General features: G+C 38.1%; 1 protein-coding gene across 2 annotated transcripts in view; it reads left to right on the top strand.

Moving 5' to 3' along the window:
- KHDRBS2 (KH RNA binding domain containing, signal transduction associated 2) overlaps nucleotides 1-21,753 on the top strand; it is a 394,749-nt gene that overhangs the window by 213,140 nt on the left and 159,856 nt on the right. The gene's annotated exons all lie outside the window — the stretch shown is intronic.

Here is a 21,753-nt window from a genome sequence, read left to right on the forward strand (position 1 = left end):
GACCACAATTTAGCAATCCTCCATCAGCTAGGAGAGCACAGAAACATATTCTAAAGCTGGAAACCTTTTCAGTTCAATTTGTACTAAATATATCACTTTCTGAAATATTTACCTTTTTGTCTATTGATTTTCCATCAAACTCTCTGAAATTGATTTTCTTCACATTTATACTGTATTCCATGATATTTTCATACTTAAAATTTGCCCTAGAATTTAAGCATATGAATACTAAATACTAAGTAAAGGTTGCTTTGTCTAGTAGTAGAATTACATGAATTATCATCTCAAGTCTATGCTGAGACTATTTATAACTGTAAAAATGTTGAGAACTTGCATTCCTTAAAAAAAATATAATGGGAATTTGTTTGTAATTGTGATAAAAAAATGAAGTACAATAACTGTTCATATCTCTCAATAATAACAGAAGGATTCAATGAATACTTTTTTATTACGAGTAATATGAAGCCAAGATAAGAGATGTTCAGATGAGTTGTACATGTATTTGCGTGGCAGAACTTGAAATGTTTTATTTGGTCAGGGCTTCTGGGTGGGAGGAAAGGAGAATACGCTACTCATAAAATATTTAAGTAAGTATTTAAAATGTTCAAAATTTTTAGAGCAACTAGACCTTTTTTTAAGAATACAAAATAAGTAACTTAAAATGATTAAAAATAAGCAGGTGGATATTTGTTTTCAATAATAAAGTTTATTGGCACCAAGTGAGTGCCCTTAAATAAGCTACTTTTTAAACAAGTTGACTATCTTTCCAATTCTCCCTTTCCATCCCCTATTATACTTCCAGTTTGGGAACACAGATAATAAAATACTATTTTAAATGCTGAGAAATAACCATGAGACAAGAAAGCATTTTCTTCATGATTTCTGACTCTGTATGTTGAATATACAATACGAGGGACAAATTAGGGCAGTGTCATAATGCTGGCAACATAACGTGGAATGATATTTTGGCTGCAAGTTAATGGTGAGGATCTACCAATCTGTAACACTGAAAGAAAATTTATAGTTAAGTTACAGGTTCCTGAATAATCAGGAGTGTTACTGGTAAAAATGGTAACAGGGCCAATTTCAAAGGTTGCCAGTATCTGTCCTTTGGATAACCCTATTTCCAGTTGTTCCTGACTTGGCCAAACTTTGATTTGTTTTTATAAAAGGTTCCTGTTTAAAGTTGGCTTTGTATGTTCTCTTCATTCAAGGAAAGAGCTACTGCAGTATAGCATGACGCAGTGATGATAGTACGTGTTCATATGCCCCCTGGATTTTTAACATCCGTTACATATTCTGTCCAGTCTGAGAAAATCTGTTCTGGGTAAATAAGGGAGAGAGAGCAGTGTGTGAAGAGACCAGTGTTAAAATTTGTGGCGTGTTATTGTTGTAAATATTCAACATCTGCACAAGCATATATTTTGTGTGATACTTTATTTCTTGATAAGGATTATATGTATTTTCCAGCACAGGTATAATAGTTACACTGGAGGAAATATAAAAACAGGTTCTTTGTTACAAGATTTTGAACTTGGTTGGCAGCGGCAATAATCACTCCAAACAAGTAACAGTCGCACTTTCTGATTTGTTTGTTAGTTTTATCCCCTCTGCTTCATTTCAGATTTACAATTTACAAAGCAATTATTAACTGGCTGGTTACAACATGTGTCAAGGGGTTTATACTCAAAAAGCTTGCACTAGATGACTTCCTTTTTGTTCCCTATTTACAGCATCTCTTGAATTTGTTTTATTATGTTTTGTTGTTTGTAAGACCTAATTTATTGCAGCAGTGAATATTGGAATTGCATGACAGCGATGAAAACCATAGAACCTAACAGTTTTATTTATACCAAATCAAGGATGTAATAAACTACTCAAATGAGTTTTCACATTGCTTATGAGTTTTGTGAAGCTTAAGTGAAATATTGCCCTTAGAAATTATACTGATTGTTTGTGTCAGCAAGATGGAAGGACGTTTTTATACTTTATCCACAAGTTTTAATGAGACTTAATTTTAAAATAAATGCCTAGAAAATGTAATAATAGAAAAAGAGAAAATTGTAGAATATTAACTGAAGAAAATTCTAATGAACAAATACTTTTGATTTAAGTGTGATTATTTCATTTCCACATTTCCATCTTGCCCAAGAATAGCACCAGAATTGTTGCTAGTGAAGATTTCACCTCCAAGTCGGAGGTAAAAACCAACTACCACTGTTCAGGCTGGTTGTTCCACAGGTTAACACATTTCAAAGCTGCAGGCAGCTCATCCTCAGGTAGTGTGTTGAGATCCCTCCAACAGGCATTTCAGTGAATGATTGAACCCCAATGTCTGCCGCCTTTGGTAGTTCGCTGATTGACCAAGATGCTTCATTTACTGTCTGCTGCTTCCATTTTGCAAATGGTTTGAGGTCTGCGTGGGAGCTGCCATCGGGGTGTTGCTATCTGGTGGATAAAATTTATTTTTGCAACTGACTTCACTAGTTCTTTTGTGGTTTTTATGCAGAACTTTGGCTTCTGGGGGTCTTGTATGAAATTACTAGCTACAGATTATGCTCCATTTTATTTTGATGTTTACTTTCAATGTGAAAATTTGAATAAAATAGGAATATGACAGGTCAAAAGAGCCATGATTAAGTAAATGGGATTAGTACCTCAGAGTTTTGAAACACAGCTGCCTGCTCCATTTTTATTCTGGCAACCTAGTAAAAAGAAAAACCAAAACGTCCTCCCCCAAGTCTAGATATTATGGTAAAAATCAAATTTGGAACTGATATTAATATAATATAAGTTATCCAGTATTACCTATGTGGAAAGTACAAACAGTAGGGATGCTTAGGAGGAGGACGCGTGTTTTGCCCATTCGCCTCTGTGACCAGCACAGGTTCAATAAAATCCATGGGTATCTGACTGTCAAGTACTTGTGACCCCAAACAGCCAGGGACCTAGGTCTGGGTGAGGAACCTAAGGCTGATGTTATGTCTCAGTGCCTCAGAACGAGATGAAGGTCAGTGAACTAGAAGGGGAGATGTTTAAAATGGTCAATGTCAGGGGGAAATAACTCAGAAGCTTTTCAGACTCTGCTGATTTTGAAAGGTTCATAGCTAGTAAATGCTGTGAAAATTTCTTCATCGTTAACGAGCAATGAAATGCTGCATCATTCTTATCAGATACAACTATATCATTCTGATTTACATCCAAATGTACAAATATATTTTCTGAACAATCTATCATTTCCATACAGTAAGGGGCTATACCATCTTTAGGACTTCTGTGCTTCCTAACACATGCACAATCTTTTTCTGATAACCATTTTTATCCCTTTAAGCACAGCATTTTGATTTGACATGGTCAGCATCCCTTGGGATGAGGAGGAAAGCAGATAGGTACTCATCATTCATTTTATGTGTAATAGGGAGCTATTATGTAGAGGGCAGGTTGCAGCTGCGGTGACGTGACCACTTTAAAAAGATTGTTTACAAGTGTGTGGTCAGATGTTCAGAAATGGAACCAATTACCACTTTAAGAGCTACTTTTCAAATTATTTGCATACGTTTTCCTAGCCACTTGATCTGCTTTAAATTGAGGCATATTGGCAACACTCAAAGGCTGGGAATAAACATATGGTCATTTAATGCAGTCTAGTTGATGGGTGATTGCTCATGATGATCCGACTGTATACCTCAGTATTTTCTGAAGGTGTTAATCAGATGAGATCAGATCAGATCAGATCAGATTCCTTTGTTAGGAATCGGTGCGATGAGGTAGCAGGTGAATGCAGGTTTTTATGTTGTTGCTGTGAATTCAAGCCACAATGTCTCCCAGGCTTTCTTGAGGATGCCTAAATCTCTTATTGAATAGTTCACTTCAATCCTTTTATCTCATCTTGCTTCATACCATTGATTGAAATAATTTTCTTACTAATATTTTAAGAAAACTAAGCGTTCTCACTGATCCAACTGCCAGCATCAGCTCTTCAGTCTTCCTAACTAAAGATGGAAAATTATTGAGGAAAAAGAGCCTTTCAGTGAAAAAAAAAGTTACTAATTTTATACTTGAAGTTGTTAATACCAGAAGTTAGTATGAAAAAACTGAGATTTGGGAGGAATTGAAAACAAACTCTGATACCAGTTTGTTTTAGTGGGAACAATTAAATGATCTTGGAGTTTAATCCCTTGAAGGTCTGCCTCTAGCCAGCGTTTCAAAAGAAATTGTTGTACTTCAAACATATGTTTGCTTTATATATAGTAAGTCATATATACTACGGACCAAAGTTACTAATGATTTGTTATGCCATGTTGTTCTGGCTATATTGTAGTATATACAGCACAGAGTAACAATTTTTTGTCAAGAGAAAGTTTTGACTGTTTTATAGCCAGTATATATAGGTGTATGACATTTATTTTGCAGGGGTTTTATTAGTCATCTGAATTTCTTCTGTGCTACAGTGCAATATGAATCCTCTATTTACATACCGTTTCACACTCCATGGTTTTGTATTCTTACTTTTGTTTCTAAATAAGCTATATTATTGGGATTTTTTTCAGTTTTTTGGTCCTCTTTCAAAGATACCTCAGCAGGCGAAATATTTCCCTGACTATGATGGTGAGCAGCAGCGCAGCTCCATTACTAAGAATAGACATCTTTTATACCTGTCAAAGTAAATAATTTATACTTGCACGTTCTGCAAAGGTACTTGCAGTAATAAATAATTGCTACAGTAGTTATTTAAAAACTGTGATAAAGAAATTATTTGAGCAGCTGTTTCAGTTGTGCTGGATTCTGTTTTTCCCAGTGTGCAACAACTCAGGCAATTTCACATACAATTTTTGATAATCAAGGAAAAAAAATTCAGAGATTCTATCAAGGCCTCAAATGTAATAGCATTTTACCTCTTCAACAGCTTTTTTCCCTAAACATTACTTATCAAATCAAATTATTATAAATATGTTCAAACACAAGTGTGCTCAAGAGAGTTATCATAACTTGTGTGTGGACAGTGGTTCTTGACTTTTTAAAGGCTGTAGAGTTTTTCTTAACCATGATATTGGCTCATCAGCGGCACTTGCGTAGTTTAAATAACTTTCTAAGTTTGATGAAAATAACCCTAAAGATATCCCTCACAGTGCGGGTTTGGGGGTGGAGACATGCACTAAAATGGCCTTTTTAATTGAAAATTAGACTCCAGTGTTTCTCAACTGACTAAATTTTTATGTACTTACTGGTACACTATATAGACTACTGTTTCTTTCTGCAGTGAAGCTATAAAATGGATAACAACACAAAGAGCACATAATTCCTCAAATGTCTTTAAATTTCTGTCATGACGTGTGGGTCGCCTGTTGACATTCCAGACCAACAAGTTTCTTTTGCCTAGGCTTAGCTCCCCAGCTGCTTCAAGGTGGTATAGCTACTTCACAGCCTGACGTGTGCTTTAATGGTTGATACTCCCACTCTGAGTGGATTAAGACCTTTTTAGATATGCCAGAGACATATTTAGTCTGTGAAAGCAATCCCTTGGTGATCTCTGACACACAAAGGAATCAGTATAAAAGGCACAGCCTTATTGCCAGAACCAGCCCTTTGGTTTTGCCTTTCAGATGCAAAAAAAACCGGACATTAACCTGATCAGGGATTTTACACTGACGATTAATCTGAGCATACTATTGAGACATGGCTATAGTTTAAAGGTATATTTAGAACTTGCTTGGTGAGTCTGTATTCATCAGCAATTTTATAGGCTTGTCTTGCTGCCTCCTCTTGCTAGGGTGTAGGTTTTTCATCAGTGGCAGAACAGAAGCAATTATTTGGGTGTAGGTGATAAAATTCATGCAGAGAAATTTGAATCCTAAGGTATTGCTCATGGTTTCTTAATAGCAGATCTGTAATATCTAGCAAGAATTTGGCTATGGTATTGCACATTAGATTGTACAAACCCCTTTGGCTCAGAGGGACCACCGGACCCTCTTACACATCTAGCATTTCATTTAAGAGCTGTATGTGTGAGTACAAACTTGGCCAATCATCTCATCAATAAAGGTTAGGTATTTGACCCAGTGAAGAGGCTTCAACCTCATGGTCTGAAAACAAAATTCCACACGGTTCTGTATAAAAGTAGGCATGAAAAGCGTATCTAAAATAATTGGTCTTCATGAAAAGAATTACTTCCTAATGATGAAAAAAAAATACGCAAGATGTTTTTATGTGTTTCCATCATATATACTAGTCTCTTTTTTTTTTAGCCATCAGTATGAGGAAAGAAAAGTACAATATTGGGGTTATAAACATAAGACTGAAAGCAAGGAGATAAGAGTTACTTATTTTGGCTCTTTCAAGGAATTGGTTTGTGGCTTAGCCAGGTTACTTTATCTCTGTTTCACTTATTTCAGCAAAATAACAATGGGATTTTTAAGGCTTAATTCATTTGTGGAGGTAGACTCAAATAAAAAATTTCTTTTCCTGCTTTAATTCAAACTAAAAAGCATACTGCAAATAATACCGAGGCATGGTGTTGGGGTTTGGGGTTTGTTTTGTTTTTTTGTTTCTTTGTTAGTTTTTTAAAAAAGGAGGAGAGAGAAGGTTTTGGTGGCATTTTTAAACTTCATATCCTTTTTTTTTTTAATGTAGCAAAGGTCAGTGTAGCCAATTCTGAGGATGCCGAGTTATGCTCGCTTAGGAAAGTATAGAAGAAAAAGCACAAATACAGAGTAATCTTTCCTCTCTTGTGTTCTTTCAGCAGTCAGAAATTGAATCTTTTCAAGGCTGTATCCAGACCATCTTACCTTATACCCTGTGGTAGATTTTTCTTCTCTTCCCTGACCTTGTCAAATGCTTTTTTGAACCTTAGTTAAGTTTTTGGCCTCAGAAAAATATCAGGTGGCAATGAGTTTGACAGTTTCTAATAATTAAGTAAAATGAGATCTTTCAGGAATTCTTTTCAGTAACCTTTAGATTTTATTGCCCTGAAAAACGTTAAATGAAATGCTGTCATTTCGTTATTCAGATTTTTTAGTATAATTTATAAATATGATGAGCAAACCAGATTTTTTTAATCACTCAATAAACTCTTCCCCTCAGAAAACATAAAATTATAAAAACAGCCCAGCTATTCTTAATATTCTTTCTCCTATAACCAAACAGAGAATTATTTATCAACAAGGTGCTCTCTTACCTTTTGACAGCTTTTGGTGTGGCTGATGAGGGTTTTGATCTCCATCCATAGAGATGTCTCATTTGCTCTGTGCCATTCTGTATGACATAAACCTTTTCAGAAATTATCTGTATGAAGGATAAAGGTACAGTCATCCACAGAACGGACTTCTACCAAGACCAGTGACAACTACCTGAATACAATCAGTATGTGAAACATGAGAAGGTTTCAGTAAGTAAAGGATAGATATATTTGTATATATTCCTGATGTTTTGAAAGTTTTAAAGTGTCCTAATGGCAAGGACTAATATGACAAAACTTCATTGGCATAAGAGATTTTTAAAAGAAAAAATAAGTTCAAATATCAAGTTGAAAAGAAAAGATTGTTGGTTGACTAACAAAACAGTTTTCTACAGAAAAACAATAACTTCAGTATGTTTTTGCTTCAGCCTCAGTGATGAAGGAATGGCAAGAACTTATAAACAATCACTATATAAAAATCAGGAAAAGATGCAGAAGACAAATTAATAGCAATTACACTTATAAAATAAAAATTCCATATTTAATTGAAAAGTTGTGAAAGAAATATGTGGCCAGCAATGCATGATAATACAAATGAGTTCAAGGAACATTAGAAATAGAAGGAATCCTAGAAAAGAGATAGACTTCAGTTCCTGGAGATGGTAACTTTATCAATAACATTAACGATGCAGAAAAAGCAGAATGTTTCCATAAATATCAGTTGCGTATCTGGAAAAATATAGGATGGTGTAGTTGCATCTTGCCAAAATGATGCAATACTTTGCAGTTACTAGTACAGTATCACAGAATCACAGAATCATTAAGGTTGGAAAAGAGCTTTAAGATCATCAAGTCCAACCATCAACCCAACACCGCCATGCTCACTAAACCGTGTCCCACAATGCGACATCCACACGTTCCTTGAACACCTCCAGGGATGGTGACTCCACTACCTCCCTGGGCAGCCTGTTCCAATGTTTGACCACTGTCTCAGTAAAGAAATTTTTCCTAATATCCAGTCTGAACCTCCCCTGGCACAACTTGAGGCCATTTCCTCTAGTCCTATCACTAGTCACTTGGGAGAAGAGACCAACACCCACCTCTCTGCAACCCCCTTTCAGGTAGTTGTAGAGAGCGATAAGGTCTCCCCTCAGCCTCCTCTTCTCCAGGCTAAACAACCCCAGTTCCCTCAGCCGCTCCTCATAAGACTTGTGCTCCAGACCCCTCACCAGCTTCGTCGCCCTTCTCTGGACACGCTCCAGCACCTCAATGTCTTTCTTGTAGTGAGGGGCCCAAAACTGAACACAGGATTCGAGGTGCGGCCTCACCAGCGCCGAGTACAGGGGCACGATCACCTCCCTACTCCTGCTGGCCACACTATTTCTGATACAAGCCAGGATGCCGTTGGCCTTCTTGGCCACCTGGGCACACTGCTGGCTCATATTCAGCCGGCTGTCGACCAGCACCTCCAGGTCCTTTTCTGCCAGGCAGCTTTCCAGCCACTCTTCAGTAATGTTAATTTTAATAAAACCTGTTTAGGAAAAAGTCAGGAAACTGGAGAAGAGGTCATAGGGGGCTGGTCTGAGAGTAGTTCTGTGAGCAGCAGTGCTAATGAAGGCTGATTTCTAATGACTTTGTGTCTCATGTTTGGATTTTGTGGGGTCAGGTCTGAAACTTTTATGTATTCCAGACATTCATAACTTCATTCATTTGTGGGGTATTTTGGTTGACCTTATGTGGGCATTTGCTCTTCAGTAAGGGCACTGACAGTATCTTCCTCACCTTTCTGGATGAGTACTTTCGTGAAACTGGGAAGGATTGACTGATTTAGGACTATGGGACATCTGTCAGATACAGCTGGAGTTGACCAGTGAGTCAAAAGTTAATTGGTTTGGAATGACAAGCAGTGGAATAGAAATGTGGCCAGTGAAAGAAAAACTTGTGGTAGCAGCATGACTATGTGGTGATTATGTTGTGACCAGCCTGACACCACTCCTTCACTGAATAGTTGGGAAAGATTGCAGCTTATAAAAAAATTGAGAAAGGAATCTAACTACTGCTTTAATGTTTTTATGGCTTGATAAAAATAAATTTGTCAACAAATCTGATTTCATATTCAATGAGAACATTTGTTGATAAAATTAATTACGTTAGTGACACTTGACATTCCTGTAAAAATCTATCACTTTTATGACGTGATAAGGCTCAAAACTTCTTAATAAGAAAGTTTCCCTAAATAGGTGTGTCTGTAGCAATTTTCTTAAGGAGTTGGTATGTGAAACTTCTTTGTCTGTCAAACCTGGCTTGTGTATCAAATTTTGAAGATGGAGATTATCTTGATATTAGACTATTTCAATTTCAGCATATTCCTCTCTCAACACAGCAGGTTCCTTTAGGTGAGACCTACAGAGGGGCACAGGTGGTGCAATACTTAGACCCTGTAGCAAAATCTGTAGTCATTAAGCAGGTGAAGAGATTTCATGTGTGAGAATGGTGCCTCAAAGTGCATCCTCAGCCACCAGCCTGCTTACACTAACATGTAAAAAATGCTGAGAATTAGGATGCATCTTATATCCTGTCTCCCTACTAGATTTAGACACTTTACTTTGGAAACATCACGATGAGAGACATACCTCCAGATAAAGTAAGCATGAAACTAGACAAGGATTTTAGTAAGGGAGGAATCATTTTCTGGAGCTGCCCAAAGTCCAATGACTACAAGAGGAAATGGTTGGTGACTTAGATTAAAACAAGATGAAACTCTCATAGGTACATAACCCTTTTTTTAAAAGAAAGTCTATATGAAATGTAATCTTTCTGAAGAGTCACATGATGACACTAGAGTCTAGTGATCAATTTTGTTCAGCTCTGACTGGAGACCTTATGGATAAAGAGGAGTGAGGTAGTCTGGTACCCAAAGCTGTAAACAGGAATCAGTTGGGAATGATGGGACAGAATCTCAGTAGTGACTGGAGGCAGGAGCTTGTCCAGAGAGGAGGGCTGAGGGTAGATGCAGAAGTCAATAAAAGCATGCTCAAAAAGAAGTATCTCATATTTCCTATTTAAATTACTTGAGTACAATTACTATCTACCTACTTGCTTGCCATTTTCTCTCAGCTGTTTGAAAACTCTTTGATGCATGCAGTTTATTTTTACACTTCTTACTAAGTAAACACAGAAAAAAATTGGAACTGTCTCCTTTAGACATGGTAGAACAAGATTTGTGTCTTTTGGACACTAATTCAACTTCAGCATAATTTTCATGGCTGCATAACTGGTGAATGACCTAGTAAGTAACAACTCGGTTACAGCACTGTTGAAAATCAGAGTTTTTAGGGCCAGATTGGAGGAACTGAGAAATTTTTGGAAGCAGGCAGTATGACAATCTGGGCAGGATCTGTAGCTGTTTCTGATTAAGGTACATTCTTACATTTCTGTTTATAATGGATACTTACCACAGAGTTAGCCTGAGCGGGATAGTACAAGAAGGAACTGAAAACAATGGAAGGTCCTTATTTTTCAGAATTTTCCTTTTGATTGTTTCTTCACTTTTATAAACTGTTAAAATTCAAAAGTAAGATTTTGAACAGTCATTCACCCCAGGCTTTTAATTAGGCTTTAAGATTAGGGTTAAATCAATAGACATATACTGTCCAGGAATTGTCAGTGGGACAACTGGCAGGGAAACACAAGCAGAAGGTGATTTTTTCCAATCAGTGAGGGCTTCAAAAGGTCATGGAGAACTTTGCAGAGAAAAAAATACCACTTTAAGAGTGACAATTAATAGCTGTTCATTGTTTTCATTAGTGGCTTTACATAATTTTTACTTTTGGGGAAGTGAATAAATAATGCTTTGTTCCAAAGACTTTATTTCTGAGCTGTTTTAATCTACTCACAAGTCCCTAGCTTGAATTCCTTAGGTGCGAAACACATGTGGGCCACTGAGTTACAACAGACAGAGAAAAGCTATCAGGAGGTGCAAAATAACAGTAGTTACAGCAGGTTCAGGAAACCAGAGCTATTATCTAAAAGGGGCTAAAAAAATCCCCTCAATGTCAAAAAGGGCAATTGCATATGTAACGTGGTGCTAAGTTACACGATAAACAGCTATAATCTCTGCCCAGTCATTATCCTTAAACTGATCGGTTGAAAATCGGTGAAAGGAACCAATACTAAACTAAACAAAGATTTTGCTCTGATTTGGATTGAGATTTCTCTTCTGCCTATAGGCACACCAGAAAGACAGATCGTGCCTTGGCTATTGGCTGGTCTATGCTTTTCTGTGTATCTTGCTTTTAAAAGCACTTAGTAGATTCACGTCAGTCTGTAAAATGAACTGCATCTAGGGTAGCAGCTTACATACCAAACTGAGAGCAGGTGCAGTTAAAAACAGAGGTGATAGAAAGCTCTGAAAAATATTTGTGCAATGGGAATCCTGACAGTCTGCTTCACTACAGCATCTTCGATGTGGTACGGTGATTCACATCATAAAATGGTATGAGTCCCAGATACGTTATTGCATACCTGCATGAGAATGTGGTTTTACAATCTCCATCTGTTTCTCAAACAGTGTGAATATGTTGCAGTATGTTTAAAGAGGTCTCTGGTTTAATTTGCTTAATCAGCCTTCACTCAGAGCTCAACTTTTTGCATGGTCAGAAATCATGTTTTCTGCTGGAATGCAAAAGCCCATTTTGTTTTGTAGTGCAATCATGTATTGCAATATCACATAAAAAATAATTTCTCCTGTGTCACATATTAAACTAAACAGCTATCTGAGTCATATCCTTATTATTAAAATGGCAAACAAACAAAATCTGAATGTATTTCATTTTCTGCCAAACCCTAGCCTGTTTTTATGTAAATTACTGTATCCAGGGGCCATAGTCAAAGGCTATTCATACAGTATATCAATTAAATCTTGACTTGTACTTCAGCCCTTTAATCAGTTCTGAGCTATAAGTGATTTTATATAGTTTAAGGCCAGAGGGAACAGAGAATCTACGCTGAGTTTGTGTATATTATTATATATTATTATAGTGTATGTGTTGTGTTCAGTATAATGATATATATTGCTATACTTATTAGAAAGTATATTACTATAATATAGTGTAGTCTATTATTGTATAATGTTAGGCTGTTAGATTTCATCCAGCTACCCTTACACCGAGACCACCAGATTTAGTTGCGCATCCTGCTCTCAGATCACCCAGCTGCTCTGCATGACAAGTACTCTGTTACTGCCTGGCACCCACAGCAGGTGAGGAAAACTACCTGAATGAGCCCCTGAGGCCTTTTATTTATGGAAAAATGAATCTTTCCAACAAGTCTGATCAGACACCGAGAATCAGGAAGGGAGGGAGAATCCCTTTTTGATCCTAAAGCTGGCAGTTTTCCTTCTGCGTAGAAGTAAAGCATTATGTGATGCACCTGAGTGGTTTCTCTCTACTGGCATAAACTGACTGGTGTCCTGTCTCTAAGGGTGGCAGGTTTCTTGTGGCTCACAAGTATTTCTAGGGGAAATAGTTACAAGGATAGGAAAGGATGCATCTGCCTGGTATTGTATTGGGGTCAGAAAAGCTTCTTGACCCTTCGGAGCAACTTACGTACATCTTCTTTAGGCATGTATTGAGCATGATGGGAATAATCGAGGCAGTTCTGTGTCCCCAGAACTTGTGAAGAGGACATCACGGGAGAATTCATAGATTCACAGGTTCTGAAATTAGGAAGTACAACTATTCCCTTCAAGCCCCAACTCACACAGGCAGTAGAATTTCTCCTAAAAACTGTACTAAATATATATTTTGGAAAGATACCAAATCTCACTTCAAGCGCTCCAGATGATCTGGAGTTCATCATCTTCCTGCTAAGCTTTAATTACCCTTACTGGTAGGAAATTATGTCTATTTTCAAGATTGGTGCTTTTTGCCCCTAAATTCCATTTCCAGTCACTAGTTCTGGGTCTTTGCCACATTAAAAGCACCTCCTTCTCTCTCCAGTTATTGCTTATCTCTTTGGGTTTCCAGAGAAAGAGAGACAAAGAAATCAGATGTTTCCTCAAACTGGTTCTTCAGTAAACAGAATATTGTTGTTAAGCCTCATTTCATAAGGCGTTTGTTTTTTTTTTTTTTGGGGGGGGTGGGTGGGCAGGTGTTTTCAACTAATTTCCTCAGCCCCTCCTTGCACTTTGCAGTAAGTCTGAATTCTGGACACAGTAGTCTAATAGTCTTGTGTAGAAACAGAACTGCATGGAGAGCTCTTCGTTAGAGCTTTGACCATAATACTGACTAAGTAATGCTCTCCAAACTAGTCTCTCCTCTAAGACAGTCTACATACACTATTCACAAATGTTTTCAAAATGTATTTGACTGCTCTCTCATATCAACTCTTGAATCTGACCCTGTAGTCAGAAGAGCCACATAGATTTGTGATAGTAATGTAGCCTTCACGTTTTTTACCACTCACTAGTTTACAAAGCAGTACCAAAAAAGATTTGATATAATTGTCCAAATAGTTAGTAAGAATATTTAATGGTGTTGAGCCAAGAAGTGATTTCTGAGGACATTGGTCTGCACTTTGATTTCTCTCAAATAACAATAATAATAAAAAATAAATATACACAATGACAGTTTGCAAGTCATTCAGTGTAATCCCTGTAATTCCATCTCAGTTTTACATCAAGACATTAAGTGATAAAAAGTTCAGCTGAGGTGCTTGATGTGGAAATGATTGCATACAACAGAAACAGTCTCATGTCCTATTCTATTAGAGAGGTAAAACTTTCTATCCACGTAAGTTGGGATAAATAAAATTTCAACTTTCATTGCAAATACAGACCTGAAACATGAATTAAATGTCTCAGTCTTTTCTGTAACAGTATTTACAACTTAATCTAGAAACAGAACTCTGTTTTACCTATATTTTGTAGTGGGCTGGGGGAGAATTGAGGGGAGTAATCATATTGTATTTCCAAATGCCTGTATGGTGCCCTTGATTGTGGTGATCACTCTCATTTCACTGATACCTTTTGCTTCCACTATCAGTCACCTACATTGAAAAAATACTTGTCCATCCTTCTTACTATCATTTTTACATTGTTTTTGTTCTGAAATAGGCATTTAACCTAAATAGCTTATTGCCCAGTGCTGCCCCAGCTTATTTTAATATCTGTGGCGTTTGGGTTATGTGGGCAGCCTGCAGGATGCTCTTCAACAGCTCCCGGCTTTCAATAACATTTCTGGCTGCAAACTCACATTCCCAGACAGCTATGCCAAGAAGAACTCAAGTTTCCAAAAGGTTATCCTTTTAAAATGTTGAATGTATTCCTGATACAAAATTACGGAAAACATATCAAGATCAGTATGTACCTAGGCATCAACTAATTTTCAAGTTGAGCCTACACTGTCTGTCAGGATAGTTCCACTACTGACTTGCTCTATATTGAACTCAGACTTTTCTTTAAGCAGTTACAACCTAGCCTGTTTTAGCAACATTATAGTTTTGTTTCAGTTGCATGTTATGATAAGTAGCAGATATCCCCAACATGAAGTCAGTCCCATTATACTTTTTTTTTTCCCCATATAGTAAGAGCAGAAGTTTAAGGAACATTTTGTTTTCTTGCACAGATGAAGTGGTCTGTAATACGTGCATACCTATACTCCATCCTTTGCCTGAAGAAAGCTCTAACTTCTATTGTCTGAGGGCCTGAATCTTTGCTTGTGAACATTGTAAAGTGCCATCTTCCTGTCTCCTCTTTTCCCACTAGACAATGTTTAAAAAAAGTGATCTTTTTTGCACTTACTTTGGATACCATTACATACTGTGCTAGATCCCACCAGTGAGCTTCTCACTGAGATCCTCTAATCTGGTGTTTGCCCCATCTCTCCCATCTGGAGATGCGATCACATATAAGGCATAAAGTGTGGAGACAATAAAAATAACGGGATGTGAAAGTGAAAGGAAAACTGAGGGGAATAAAGAAAATTAAATTCAAATTAATTTTAAAATTTTAAAATTGGTGAATAAAAATAGTAGAAAGATACTATCTGTCGGTGCAGCATCTATGAAAAATTTAGGTGCCTTAAATTTTGTTTAAATTTTCAGGAAAAGTAGTTTTTAAATCAACTGTAGCATAAATATTTGTAATTCTTTTAGTTATGAAAAATGAATTCCAAGATCTATGAGAAAACAAACTTGTTCATATTGTTTATTTTTATATTTTTCATTTTAAGTGTGATGGAAGCGTTTCATAGGAGGGCATATGCAACAATTGGTAAACTCCACATAAAAATTGCACATTTTCATGAATATATTAAGCATTGCATGTTCTTTATTTCGAAGAGAAATTATGATCAATTATTACAGCATGCTCACACTTTTGATGGAATATTAATAGCTTTAATTTCACTGAGATTGACAGACCAACTAGGGTCCAGTTTTCCATTTGACTTTTTGCTCCTTGCTATTAAAAAAGCTATTTAAAATGTCACAATACCTGCAAAGATGTTGTGAGAAGGCCAGCGTGACATCACCTTTTCACGTATGTTGGTTGAGAAATAACTGGCCCAAACTGTAAAATTTCCAAATTAAAAAAAAAAACCAAAACACAAAACCACACACAGTAGTTGCCATATTTTCTTGTCGTATTTTCTCAAGCAAGGTTCGGTGTATGGGGGGAGAGTTAGAACAGCAGGGATGCTGCAAAGTCAGGAAATAGCACAGCCTGCAGGAAAGATAAAACACATGATAGAAGTTACCAAATGACTTAGAGAAAAAGGCACTAAATGCCTTTTTTTTTTCTTCCATGGAGATCAATATTAAATGAAATCAGATCAATTTTACTCTAAAGAAAGTTCTCTAGTGAAGTCACAGAGTACTTCATCAGAAGTGAGATGGGAGTTTAGTAGTTAAGAAAGCTTTCAGGGGGACCAAAGTTAGTCATGTATACAAGTACTTCATAGTGGTGGAAGTTAGGAAATCTGAATTTTATTCACCACAATGCTATTACCTAATATTTTTTTTTTCAGCAACTTGTCTCGTAATGTGTTAACCATCCAAAAATTAACATTTGTTCCTCGTGCAGTTAATATTTGAAACAGTATTACTAGAAGACTTGGGTAAGGGACTGCTAATGGTTTTCCAAGAGTAGAAAACCATAAAAGCTATGCTGAAAATATTTTGTTCTTGAACAATGGTGTTAGCCTTGTGGGCACACATTTATATACAGAGCTGTACACACCCAAATGCATTAACTCCTACAAAACACAAAGTCACATGAGCTGGTCTGGGCTCTTCCCACTATTTTATGCTCCGGGACAACAATATGGAGAGCCTGCAGACTTAGCCACTACAAATGCATTAATTCTGATTTAACTTATCATCAACTATCCACTCCAAAATACTTCTGTTGATAATCTGGGCGTACCTATATAAGATTAAGTACATATAGTTATGCACTTCAATATCATCACTGTAATTATCTCAGCAGGATAACGACAGAAAAATAATTTAAAAAAAAAAATCACCAAGTTCATGGCCAAAATTTGCCCCAGTAAACAATAATGGTGAATCTGATATGTGAGCAGTTGTATGAGTATGTTGGGAAATGACATGTAAGAATTGTGACAGATATAAGCCACTGGATCATTTCTTCTGGAGTGATGGAAAGTTTGCAAGTGAGAAGGCAGAATGTGGGGCTCTCAGAGCTATCAGGTTCTAGTGCCCAATTGTAGCCATGATCCTGCAGGAAAGATTGATGTTTCAGCTGTTCCCCCTCTGTCCTGTTCGAACTAGACAACACCGTAACTCTGAATGCAAGATCTGAGAGGACAAAGACAAATGACCCCAAAGGTGTTGATGCTGCAACCCAGTAAAAAGGACACATTGCTGCAGGAGGAATTCCTGGCTTAGAATCCCTGTTCCTAGGACTGGTTCTGTGTTTTTTCTGGTGACACTTAAGTAGAAGCTCTATCTGCAGTCCTCGTAATGAGGAGCAGAGCCTGTGGCTTTCTTCTCACAGTGACACACTTTCATCATTTGGAGATCTATGACTCTGATGATCCACAACAAAAGATCTTACTATGCAGGCTGATGGTTTTATAATAACATCTGTCTTATGGTAAGATTTATTTGTTTAATTCTAGCAACTGAAAGAGTAGAAAAAAATCTCAAACCCCGAATGCTAATGAAATCTACTTGCCTCTGGGATGTCACAGGATTACAGGGTGTTTGGAGGCTTTGTCATCCAGGAGGGTGGGGGGCAGGGGGTGTGGCAATCAAGTAGTCAGTTGTCCAGGGTATTTATTTGCAGAAGGCTGTTCAGTACTTGGTCACAGGGTAGAGCATTCTCTGATCATTCCTTTGTCTAAGTCAGACTCAAGGAGTAGGAACTTTAGACAGGTTACTGGAAATGAAATGTTTGTTTACAGTTATGTGTTTGCAATTCTGAACACTGAAGGCCGTATAATGGAACGAGAAGTAGCTCAGAAGTTTTATGCACCCCAGGTGGAAGGTCAGTATTGGCGAGAGAAGCCTGCTGGCCTCCACTTGCGTCTTTTCAGGACATCTGCAAAGAAGCAACTCTTACCATTACTCACCATTGCAGAATTATTCAGAGACTCTTCTCGGCAACTGCAGTCTGTGGAGATCGTGGGTATAAAAGTTCAAAATAAATGTGGAAAAGAAATGCTTTCGGTGTCAAAGAAGAAGGTTGGAATGAGATTCCCCTGCCATGTATGGATGAAAGGCAAGGCAGGCTTCGCTCATACTTGCCAGAGGAAAGGAGAGGAGAACATAGCAGGACAGTTGCTAGAGATTCCTGGTTCAAAACAGGTCTACAACAATTTAGCTAGCATGATCCAGGAACGCTTAGGTAGGTAATCAAGGAAATTACAGTGAGTACTTATCAGCAGAAACTGCCCTTAATAACATTACAGTTTACCTGGGTTTGGAAAATGAGAGATGGACATCTTGTGAGTTAGTGTGGCTCTCTTCATCAGTCTCCTGGGACTCTTTCATTTGAGACTCATTCTCCTCCTGGGAATGACAGTTTGACTACAAGGTCTTTTCAGAAGTTCAATGATCTCCTCTGTTGTGTTTTCATGTATATTTATGCTTTCCCAGGTCTTCTATAGAGGTCCTTTGCTTTTTTGAAGAAAAAGAGAGGATTTGAAAGGCTGCTCAAACTAGCGTCTCACTGCATTTTTGGAACAGTCATTCTGACTTCTGTTTTTGAGCCTGGGGAAAATAGTAAGAAAATTATGCCATTCCAAGCCGCATAATGCAGTTTAAAGCTACTTGGTGATACATTTAATTTGTGGGAGATAATTGAAACTGTACAAGGTGAATAACTAAATTACATTTTGACCTAGGATCGTAAAAAAGTTTTTGTTGGAATTGATCAGCGTGGAGTTCCACTGAACACAAACATCCCAGGGAAATGCAAGTCTTGCTTTCTTTTGTGTTAAATCTTTACTGCAGGCTGCGTATAGCAGGAAAGGATTTCCATGTTTATGTGTATGAATAAGGGATAAAGGTGACTGACTACATTGTGTCCATGGACATATGTTATAGCACTGATAAACAGCCCAGAAGTCAGCGATCTATTACAATAATTTCTTCATGCTTTGAATGTTTACTCATTGCACTCAGAAAAGCAGACAACATTACAAAGAACAGATCTGCAGATGGAGACAACATCCCCTGCAAGGCTTTAGATACTTTAGGGTGAGATGTTTTAGTGGAGAGTTACTAGTTGAATTAAAATCAGAGAAAAAATTTATTTTCTTCAAGGTTAAGTTAGAAAAGATGGACACTGACACTGCCATAAAGCATTGATGTTAATAAAAAGCACTCTTTTTATCTCGTTACTTTAATAGGGTTTGCTTAGGTATATTCCCCTTTTGTAAAACTGTGAGTTAAATTTATACATTGTAAGGCTATAAATATAAATTAGTGAACAACTGAACAGTCTCTTTTCCAGTTAAAAAGCATGATTTGGAGATTGTATTCTCAGAAGATTTTTGAGATTGCTGCTAATGACATTTCATGTTCATGAAGTTCATGTGACCGGGGTTGGGAATAGGCTCTTATTTCCTCCCTTCCTGAAAAGGTCCCTGGGAAGATATAGGGTACTTTATAGGGAAGGAAGTATAGAAACATTTCCACCAACACTTTCTCCCAACCCTGTATTAGCCTATATGGTTCCTTTTTTAATAGACTTAGGTATTGCAATGGCAGAGCCAGACAGTGGCATACTAACGCATGGCTGAAATTGTAGGACAACACTTACCAAAGGGATGTAGGAAGCATCTTCTGGAAGATGATTGGCCAATAGAGAATTGTCCAAGTTACACAAACATCCCAAAGGAAAGAATATTTTGAAGATAGTATTTCCTTTCATATACAGGGATGTCTACAGTTGGAGATATTTTAAAATTGTGCATCAGCAACAGAGTTTTAGTGAATCACATAACTGGTAACAATTGTCTTTTTAACTAGATTCTAACATTGATTAAGTATTGAAAGCTAACTCTTAGTAATTTCATTATTTTCTTTAGTGCGATAAATACACATTGAAGTGTATTAGTTTTCAGATACTTGTTGATTGCTTTATCATTTTTCTCTCCGACTTTCCATTGTTACTTCCTACACTCCACGAAAAGATGGAGTTTATGTGAAACCTTGCCTAACTTACCATTGAGTCTTTATCTTCTTCTTTTTAATTTTAAATGAAGCATTCTGCTATGTTGTAGTAATGGAATAATTAGTAAGAAATGTATTTTTCACCTATTTTCTTGAAGAAATGAGACTAACGTAGCTGTGGCATCTGTGTCTCAGAAAATTTGAAATCAAAAAATTTCAAACAAATTGGAGGAGTACAGGCTTTAAAGATATGGTCTACATGCTATGTGAAAACTGTTTTCTTGGTCAAGTTGAGTTTCAAAATAGTGTTTCCATCAAGGAAAACGTTAACTTTTTAAGATAAACATTCCAGTCAACGTTTATGCATTTTAGCTTTCCCAAACAACATCATGTAGTGGTAGTAAATCCATTTATTGGGTTTGCGTGGCAAGGTTTGGGAGTGGGGGAGCTACAGGGCTGGGTTCTGTGAGAAGCTGCTAGAAGCTTCTCCAAGGCGGACCCGCTGCTGGCCAAGGCCGAGCTCATCAGCGATGGTGGTAGCACATCTGTGATAACATATTTAAGAAGGGGGAAAAACTGTGCAACAGCAACTGCAGCTGGAGAGAAACAACTCTGCAGACCCCAAGGTCAGTGAAGAAGGAGGGGGAGGAGGTGCTCCAGGTGCCAGAGCAGAGATTCCCCTGCAGCCCATGGTGAAGACCATGGTGAGGCAGGCTGTCCCCCTGCAGCCCATGGGGGTCCACGGTGGAGCAGATATCCACCTGCAGCCCGTGGAGGACCTCACGCCAGAGCAGGTGGATGCCCGAAGGAGGCTGTGACCCCATGGGAAGCCCACGCTGGAGCAGGGTCCTGGCAGGACCTGTAACCATGTGGAAAGAGGAGCCCACGCTGGAGCAGGTTTGCTGGCAGGAATTGTGACCCTGCAGGGGACCCACACTGGAGCAGTCTGTTCCTGAAGGACTGCACGCCATGGGAGGGATCCATGCTGGAGCAGTTCATGAAGAACTGCAGCCCATGGAAAGGACTCACGTTGGAGAAGTTCATGAGGACTGTCTCCCGTGGGAGGGACCCCACGCTGGAACAGGGGAAGAGTGTGAGGAGTCCTCCCCCTGAGGAGGAAGGAGCAGCAGAAACAAGTGATGAACTGACCGCAGCCCCCATTCCCCGTCCCCCTGCGCTGCTCAGGGGGAGGAGGTAGAGAAAATCGGGAGTGAAGTTGAGCTTGGGAAGAAGGGAGGGGTGAGGGGCGAAGGTGTTTCTAAGATCTGGTTTTATTTCTCATTACCCTACTCTGATTTGATTGGTAATAAATTAAACTAATTTCCCCAAGTCAAGTCTGTTTTGCCCATGATGGTAATTGGTGAGTGATCTCTCCCTGTCCATATCTTGACCCCCAAACCTTTTGTTATTTTTTCTCTTCCCTGTCCAGCTGAGGAGGGGAGTGATAGAGCAGCTTTGGTGGGCACCTGGCATCCAGCCAAGGTCAACCCACTACAATCCATCATGCCATCTTAAGAGCCAAATAGTCAAGGCAGTTGGAGGCACACTTGCAGTACAGAAGCGAGCTGGGTGAGACGTGGGCTGATGGCCTAGGAGGGATCTGAAGCAATCCAGCCAGTGTTTTTGGGGAAGGTGGTGAACAGAAGACTCTGGGGCCAAGGATGTAGGAATATTACCTTGGGGTTCTATGGTGAAGTTTCAGGTGGAAGTCAGCAAGGCCAGATTTAGTTCAGCAAAACTCCATGGGGAGCAAAGGAAACCAAGTCTTAACGTTTCTTCTGCTAGAGGGAAAAATGAAGATTGCCTTTTATTATCCAAGGCAAGGTGACTGTGAACAGCAAATGCAATTTTGTACTAGAAGTAACTCTCATAGCTTTTCTTTTTTTTTAATTTTCCAATATTAGAATCCGATGGCTGAGAGAAACTTTCACAGTAAA

Source organism: Gavia stellata, chromosome 2 (assembly GCF_030936135.1).
Source record: "Gavia stellata isolate bGavSte3 chromosome 2, bGavSte3.hap2, whole genome shotgun sequence".
Taxonomy (NCBI): domain Eukaryota; kingdom Metazoa; phylum Chordata; class Aves; order Gaviiformes; family Gaviidae; genus Gavia; species Gavia stellata.